Raw genomic sequence first — 8,958 nt, forward strand, 5'->3', positions numbered from 1 at the left:
CCCAAAAGAGAGACATTTCTAGCAAATTTATGCGATGTTGTTGCAAATGTTGCACAACCAGTGTGGCTCGTGCTGGGCCTCTGCGCTCGCGGGTCACTTTCTTTTCAGAAAGCCACTCCGCCCCTCGCGCCTTCTGTTTTCTTCCTCCCAGGAACAAGTTGTCAAGGGGCCTCCCCAGTGTGCCCTAAACGATGTAGGCCATAAGAATGATTGTAGTATGTGTGGCTGGGCCTTGACCTCTAAGTTCAACCCAAGTAATCGAGGAAAAAGGAGCTTTCCCCATCAGTATCTAGAGCGACGCAGTACTCGTTCACGTATCTCAGGGAACGTTTATTTTTATGTTAGTCCAACAGGCATTGTGATATTTATTTGATATTTTTTTAAGAAAATTTAATTGAGCTCTGAGAGTACAACGGCAGCATACTTTCATTGATTCACAAAGGTCAGTGTCAGTATTCTGGTTAAGAACTGATTCGAAAAAAGAGACAAAACTGTTCCTTCCTTATATAATATATCATCAACAGAATTTAATAAGTCATAAAAAGTCATGAAACCTGATTTCCGTAACCAACATGACTACATAAAACTCATGACTACATAAATTTCTGACCACATTCTGATGAATATCTTATTAATTTAGCATGTAAACAGTCACTGAAAATACTCCCAGCAGGATTTGCAGTACCAGAAAAGTCACATGTTATGTTTGACTACATCAAAGCTAAAACTGCAATAAGAGAGGGGATTTATGCATCATTTAGTATGTATAATTAGTGAAACAGTTTGATTAAACACAAAGCATACTACAATTATGTGGTAAACTGTTTCACCAGAAACATACGAGTGAGAGGCAGCAGTGAGGGGGAAATGATGTCAGTGTGAAACGAAGTGATGAGGGAATGACAGAGAACAACAGAATGATTAGGTAGCTGAGAATGTGTCTTGCGGTGTTGATTGCTGGAAGATGGAGTGATGAGATGAAAGAGAAAGAGTAATGTTCTGTTCTGTTCTAAAACCAAGTGAGTTGTTTACGGCGGTATTTTAAGGCATTGGGAAACAAAGGTTCTTCCAAAAGGTAGGTGTCATATACTGCCTAAGACACTTGGTTTGGGACAAATTATAAGGCAGGATCACAGAAAAGGCAATCCCAGAAGGCTACACTGCATTAAGCTTGGTCAAAACACAAGATGGTGGATGAGGCAAGAGAAATGTTGATTATAAATAAAACTATTTAATTAAACATTATAATAAAAATATTTTGTGTGCTGTGCATTTCTGTTTATTAAGCCGCCTTTTCAGAATCACTGACATCCACACACACCCAGATAGCAAAAAATATCGGCACGGCTTCTTTTTGCCGCCGGCCCTAAGCTGTCGGCTATAGGTGCGTCCCGCTGGCGGTGATGAAACGTTTGCCGCCGAATACGTCACTCCCATTTCTTGCGAGATGCCGCGGCCGACTAGCCGGCGGGCCGCCGGCTTCATTTTCTCTGGCGGTTGCCTCCGCCTAATGGACCGCGGCCGGCTGGCGGCAAGCCGCTGTGAAATACAAGGATTTCTACTCTCAAATTCGACCAGCCACGTTGGCTATGTTTGGCTTGTTGGGAAATAGAGTGGAACTGACAGCATTTTAACTAGTTCTCACATTTGAAGCGATTATAAAATCATAATAGCCTATATGTGAATTATATCAAATATTAGTTTTTTTTGCTCCAAAGCCATTAGGGTTTATAACAGATTCTTGACTCTTGATTCCATGATAAGGTTAGGTTTAGGAAATTACATTTAAATTTTCACTTGATTATTTGCATGTCGAGTGTGTTTAAACAGTGTTGGTCAATTTGACCCATAATGGATGTAATACTTTTTTTTTTTTTAGCATAATAGGAGGGTTAAGAAAGTTTGAAAGTTCATTTTAGGATAACACTTATTTTTGTATTGGCCTTTTTTCTATTTCTTTTTGGACTGACTTTAAAATAGACATGACAAAAAATTAGAACTAACTTCATGACATTTTACTTTGTTTTCAAAACCCATATTTTTCTGAAAAACAAAAATATATTATTAATTATTTAGGAAAAATTCTACATTCATAAGACAAGAATAACTCAAAAGAAGCCCTCTAATATTACCTCTTATAAAGCTGATTTTTACAATATTTGAAACCCTCTCAAACATGAGGTCGCAAAACAAAAAGCTTACAAAAACAGAAACCTGAAAGCTTTTCAATTTCATGTGACTGCCTTAATATTATAAAGTATTTTCTATCTCAGAATTCTTATTTTTATTATTTATTTTATATACAGTGTTACATTTGTTGTTATTCTTTGTTCTACATATTCGGAACTGTACCACAATGCTTTATTATTTTTATTTTTCTCTCATTGTACTTTTTGTATTGTACTTGTCTATACATGTACTAATTTAAATAAAAATAAAATAAAAAAAACAGAGAAGTACCTCCACCGGCCGAGAGGGGCAGTATACTTAAAAAAGACGGAAGACAAACCGGTAAAACATACAGATTTACCAACAGCGGCCGCTCATCACATGGTTTTAGTATTTGAAGAGAGGAGATCAGAAAATATCCTCGACTACGAGCGTTTAAGTAAGTACATGTTTCCTTTTTGTGTCACACAATATTATGTTCATTTTTGATGTATATACCGGTAGGTTGTTTTAATTAGTTTGTTCAGACACGCACGCTGATATAGTGCACAATACACAGTGTTAGCTAACACGTGCTGTTTCGCCTTTTTTACACACTGAGTTCAAGCATGTTCTACATGTTAAAATGTATCTAGCTACTGTAGGTAAGTTAGCCAAAGCTTTACATCTAGAAAGACTTAAGTTTAACTTTTGGTGTTTTCTAACAAAACAGAATGATGTATATAGGTTATTTAAATTATTTTGTTAGTCCGAACAAGCATGCTGCTAACGTTAGGTCAATTTTAGCAAGTGTTAGCTAACATGTGCTGTGTTGCTACTGTTCTTCTAGCATTTAAGGTCATTTATGAGTTATTTCTCTGAACTGCTGTACTTATTATGTTTGAGGACAATGCAGTTTACTTGAATCACTACACTGAATGAATACATTTTACTGTTCCACATTTGGCTGACCAGTTTTTCCCCCCACAGCATAGCTACTGTATATTCTGTATTTAACGTTAATGCGGTTTTGTTCACATTTTCTTGCAGATACCTTGACCAGAGCACAATCGGTTATCTTCATCCAAGAGACCTATTGTTGGACAATCGTTTCGGCTTTCAAGGTAAATAAATTGTTAGTCACAATGTCTAGTTACTGGGCTATAAGGAGAAGAATATTGAAAGGAGTTGAGATGGACAAACAGGAAATTGCAGATGTTGGAAACTTTAACAGTATGGAAAATTGTGCCTGTAGTTGTTGATATATATATATATATATATATATATATATATATATATATATATATATATATATATATATATATATATATATATAATTAAAATAAAATATTTTTTATGTAGATTTCCAGAATGAGAACCAAGCCCTGAGGGAAAGCAATGCACGAGCAGGTGAGAACATGCACTCTTTCTTAAATTTTACTTTTTTGACTGTGATGTAGGTCCAAAATTACCAAATGCCTTTCATTTTGTAGCTTCGGATGACAGCGGCTCACTTCATGAGCAGGTGAAGCAAGTTGGGACAATGTTGACGACGTTTGCTCGTACTGGGCAATCAGGTACAACTTGCAAACAACACCTGTGGTTGTTGGTTTAATTCCCACTGGGGCCACCTGTACATGTAGTAGACCTAGTTGTAAATGTCATAGTTTAGTAGTTGAGGGACCAGGACTGACTGCTTTATTCTTTTATTCTGTGAACCCCTGTAGGTGCAGATCAGACCCTAATGCTGCGACGTCTTGGAGAGTTTGGCGATGTTGTGCATAGCATGGACAACAAAATGGACACTATGCTGCAACATTTCAGTGCCAATGTGTCTTTTGGAGAGTTATCCCTGCCAGGGGGTCTGTTACTCCCCCTAGACAACCCATTTGGCGTTGCTTGACAACAGTTTGAGGCAGGATAAAGAGCTCCAGTAAGTGTGCTGATTTTGTTTATAATGCTGTAGGGTAATCTAAAAAGTAAAATTTAAGATTGTACACTGCATATTCTACAGTCTGAATCACAGCCTGTCACATTTTTATATTTATGTATGAGAAGCTTCAGAGATATGTAATTTGTAACACTTTTTTGTATTTTCAGCTTCGGTTTTTGGCAATCAAATGTGGGAGGGACCTAAAGACAACCGTGTGGCGAATGCTTTAGAGTATCTTCTCTAATCACCTTTCCATTAATACAACCTGGACGGGTGTAGGGGATAAAGCATGTTTTAGAGACATGTTCCTGAAGACCATTGTTCAAAGTAATATATATATAAATATATAAATTTGTTATATATTTAAGTAGATGTGTGTGGCCTTATGACATTCACATGGAATGACAGATCTGTATTTTCTACAGGAGCCATCCGGAAGAACCCGGCGACCCAGGATGCCACTGATGAGGCGGTCCAGGTTAGCGCTATGCGTTACCTGAAAGGAGCATCTGATCGTGAAGGTGGAAAAAGACGCCGCACAGCTGAGAGGGACCCACAGCCGACCTCTTACACCTAGGCTGACTACTGACACCTGGAACCCTTTCTTTATCCTGCAGTCAGTAACATCAAGACCCCTAAAGAAGCCAGAAGTTTCAGGCTACACTCACCCAATCCACACTGTTCACTGTGGAAATTACTTTTTTTTTATTCCCTGTGACCCTGCCTTGAAGGCAGCTCCTTGGATAGATATGGGATGGCGAGGTTGTTTGTCCTTTATATAGGCGCACAAGAAATCACTGAAGATAAGCCAATTTGCGCTGCCTCATTCTGGAGGTCGGGGAAAACCGGAGAACCCATAGTCAGGCTTGTTATAATGTTCTGTTCTACTACTGTTCTATTCTTCTCCAGAGCTTTACTCTAAATTATTACCATTTATGCTATTGTTAGAAATGGCTTGTTAAATGTGATGTTATACCTCGATTTATTTGGTATCCTGCACATTCTTTGGTACCAAATATCCTCATTATTTGATATAATATTTAATGGTAATTCTTTTCATCCCAGAGCTGACCTATTTGTTATTAACAAATATTGTAAGTGTTATAATTTGCTTGTAAGGCTGTTTTTTTTTTTTTTTAAACCAAAATTTAATTGGAAACATGCAGGTTCTTTAGTAAATGTTTTTTGTTATTTATAGGCCTATTTAAGCTTATTTATTGTCTGTTATATTTAATTTATATTATCTTGTATCATTGACAGTTAATGTACTTTGAAATGTGGAATAAAAATGCCAAATGGGAATTTATCTGGTTTGTTCAATTATTATCCATCATAAACTGCATGTTACAAATATATGAATAATAAATAAATATATATATTATTTATTACACAATAAGCGGAGGCAGATCGTTCGAAAAAAGCGTTTGCCTCCGCCGGGCCGCCTTCTGGTATAAAGGCGGCGGAACGGCGGTTTGCCTGCGGGCCGGCGGCGGTACGAAGGCGGTAGGAAGCCGGCTGCCGCTTTTAAAAAGCGGCTGCCGCCGGCGGTGCGCCGTCAAACATGTTTGCGATTACGCAATTCTGACGCTTCTACAGCCGCCGGATCACCGCCGGTGGTCCGCCGACTCATTGCTATCTGGGCAGATTCAAATAGGTTGAAAAGCAGCCTTTACCCTCTACATATTCACTGTGGTAAAATCTTACTGTTACTGAAACATGAAAAGAATACTTAAAGTCCCCATCAAATAAATTTGTTTTGGATTTTAGTATGAATATGTTAGTCTTAATGTTATCTATCACCTATAGTGTGCTCCAAAACAATGACAAAATTCGCAAGCATTTAAAACTAACAGTCTCTCACTTCCACCAGTATGGATCAATTATTTTGATGACATCACTCTGCACTTCAGCTTCTCATCAGATTTTCTGTCCAATCAAATTCTCTCTAGAATCTACAGCATCCCGCCCCCAAATAGACACTGAAGCTGTAGCTAAAATTGGTCACTTGTTCACACATTTACTATTTTCTACATGGTGAATGGCATATAGTGCACTTTATAGGAGAAAGGGAACGATTCAGACCGCGTGTAAATATGCTTTCCATTGGGGCGAATTAAGTCTGAATTCACGTTAGTGTCATGTGAACCGCTGCACACAGTCTGCTCCGGTCCAGAGACACGTAAACACATAGCGGATCATATGCGCAAATCGATGATAATATAAGGAAAACGCTATTGGCTATTAATAAAGGAGAGGAGCTGTTCGATATGTCCCACCTTATCTTCCTGTTGAATAATGCTGTGCGTTTCGAGCATTTACGTATAGCAGAGTATGGCAGTTGCCATACCCTGGCATTCAGAAAGAATTAGCAGGGGAAATAAACAGCTTGTGATGCTGCTCGTTAGTTCTGTTGCAGTTTTGAAAAGCAAATTTAAACAGCCTAACACCGTGTCCTAACCAGAAGCGATGCAACAAGATATCCGGCGGCAAACTCGACCCGAGATCTATCAATCAAAATCAATCCAAAATCACAGCCAATCAGAAGAGCATGTGGGTGGTCTCTCTCTCTCTGCAAGCGCCCTGGCTGTATTCATAATGAAATGGATAATGAAAAAAAATGGCTATATACAATATCTAATTCCTAAATCTTACACCAATGGCATTTTAGCAAAATTAAAAATACATATTGCATGACTGAATTTTTTTTAAATCATAGAATACACTTGTTTGTTCACCTTGAGTTGACATAGTTGTTTCCTTTATTTTCAACACGGTCTCACTCCTATTCGTCACATATTGACGCTTGGTCAGGACCCCTCTGCATTACTTTTAAAGGGTTAGTTCACCCAAAAATGAAAATTCTGTCATTAATTACTTACCCTCGTGTCGTTCGACACCCGTAAGACCTCCGTTCATCTTCGGAACAGAAATGAAGATATTTTAGTTGAAATCCGATGATTCAGAAAGGCCTCCATTGGCACAATGCACTTTACACTCTCAAGACCCATAAAAGGTTCTAAAGACGCCGTTACAAAGTCCATCTCACTACAATGGGTCTACAATAACTTTATGAAGCGACGAGAATAGTTTTTGTGCGCAAACAAACCCTAAATAACGACTTATATAGTGATGACCGATTTGGATCGCCAATGTCATCAGTTTGGCGGTTTGACACGCGATCCGAATCATGATTCGACTCGCTGATTCATAACGCTTCGAAGCTTCATGATGCTGTGTTTTGAAATCGGTCATCACTATATAAGTCGTTATTTAGGTTTTTTTTGCACACAAAAAATATTCTAGTCACTTCATAAAGTTATTGTAGAACCACTGCAGTGAGATGGACTTTGTAATGACGTCTTTAGTACCTTTTATGAGCACTGCATGAAAAGTGGGATTTTCGTCAGTATGTGGCACTGTAGATTGCCGTGGAACTTCAGGTTTACGACTGTGCACGGCAATTTGCAGGCAACACCGAAAACTGCCGTAAATTGTTGGAAATTGACGTGGGCCTTGCTTGGCAGTTGTCCCCCCATGACCCCCTCCCCTTAATTCTAGAGGAGGCTTTATCATGTAAATGAACATGCTGTGAGCTACACAAATGCAAATCAGAGTAGCAGCAGGGGGAGTTTTATCTAGGTTCTGAATTTTTTTAACTAAAACAAGTTTAAAGTTTAAGTTAAAATGTTAACTTAAATTTAAGTTAAATGTACTCGTTTTAATTCACATTACAAAATTTTTAGGGCAACCAGTTTGCTCCAATTTTTTAAGTAGATTCAACTTGTCCGGGCTCACAGTGTAGATTAATTACTCTGTATGTCATTAGCAATAACCAATGTTATGTAAAAAAAAATATACAGGACAGCAGTTCATGTCTTCAACCTTTAGAGAGGTTATGTGATGCAACAAGACAATGAACCAAAGCACACAAATAAATCAAGTAAAGCATACAGTTTACATACCAAAATTTATTTTTCCACCCTGCACTGTGAATGATTTTTTAAATGGCTATCAATCATAAATGTGAACAGTACAAGTTTGTGTGTTTATAGTTAAGTCAGATTGTGTTTTTCTGTAATTGTCATTTAAATTGAGCTCACACCCCATTTTATGAATTATCAATGCAGACTTTCAAGAGGTGGTTTCCTGGACAGGGTTTAAATTATGCCAAGAGTAGGCCTAATCTAGTAAATCGCGAGTTAAAAAATTGTTGCCTGGAACAAAGATTAAGCACAGATTACTAACACCTGGACTATGAGTCCTGAACTAAAATAAACTGGATTCATTTACAGTTTTATCTAATTGCTTACACACAATTTCTGAAAATATGGCTCCATTTCTTGTAACTCTACACACAAAACACACAACATGCAAAACATCAGACATCGCTTGCAAAAGCAACACTTTGTGCAAAAGTATTTTAACTCTTCCAAAAATGTTGTTTTTGCATATATCTAACTACACACAAATATGCACAACTGAGGAATTTACAGTTGAACTGAAATCAGCTGAACTGAATCAACACTGAAGTCACTTGAGCTGAATATTGACACTATATTGGCTTGTTAGAGCCGGTTTACAGCAGAATTTGTTTTGAACTTGTTACTGAAGCTGCTATGAAACAATATATTTTGTTGTATGCATATTCTTTCTTTCTCAAACCTTAGTTTTGATTTCTAAGTGATCAATTTATGTATAAGTGTTTTCACACATGATCATTGGCTGTATGGGTCCTCAGTAAATTAATGTGGCATTTAAATGGCAAAAGTTATTCTTGTCTCTATAACTTATGGCTTCCTAAAGACACGTTTATGGGTAAATAAAATATTAATAATATAAATAAAATGTATATCAAAACATATTTTAAATATAATGAA

The 8,958-nt window shown here is 37.5% G+C and overlaps 1 long non-coding RNA gene across 1 annotated transcript; it reads left to right on the forward strand.

The window, feature by feature from the left end:
- Nucleotides 1–1,319: 1,319 nt before the first annotated feature.
- On the forward strand, nt 1,320–5,386 carry LOC307123126. The gene is made up of 7 exons (XR_013816132.1): nt 1,320–2,608; nt 3,199–3,272; nt 3,511–3,558; nt 3,642–3,725; nt 3,876–4,081; nt 4,249–4,408; nt 4,507–5,386. It is a non-coding gene; the product is annotated as an uncharacterized lncRNA (long non-coding RNA).
- The last annotated feature ends 3,572 nt before the right edge of the window (nt 5,387–8,958 follow it).

The sequence above is a fragment of the Gobio gobio genome, assembly GCF_949357685.1.
Source record: "Gobio gobio genome assembly, chromosome: 3".
Classification (NCBI taxonomy): domain Eukaryota; kingdom Metazoa; phylum Chordata; class Actinopteri; order Cypriniformes; family Gobionidae; genus Gobio; species Gobio gobio.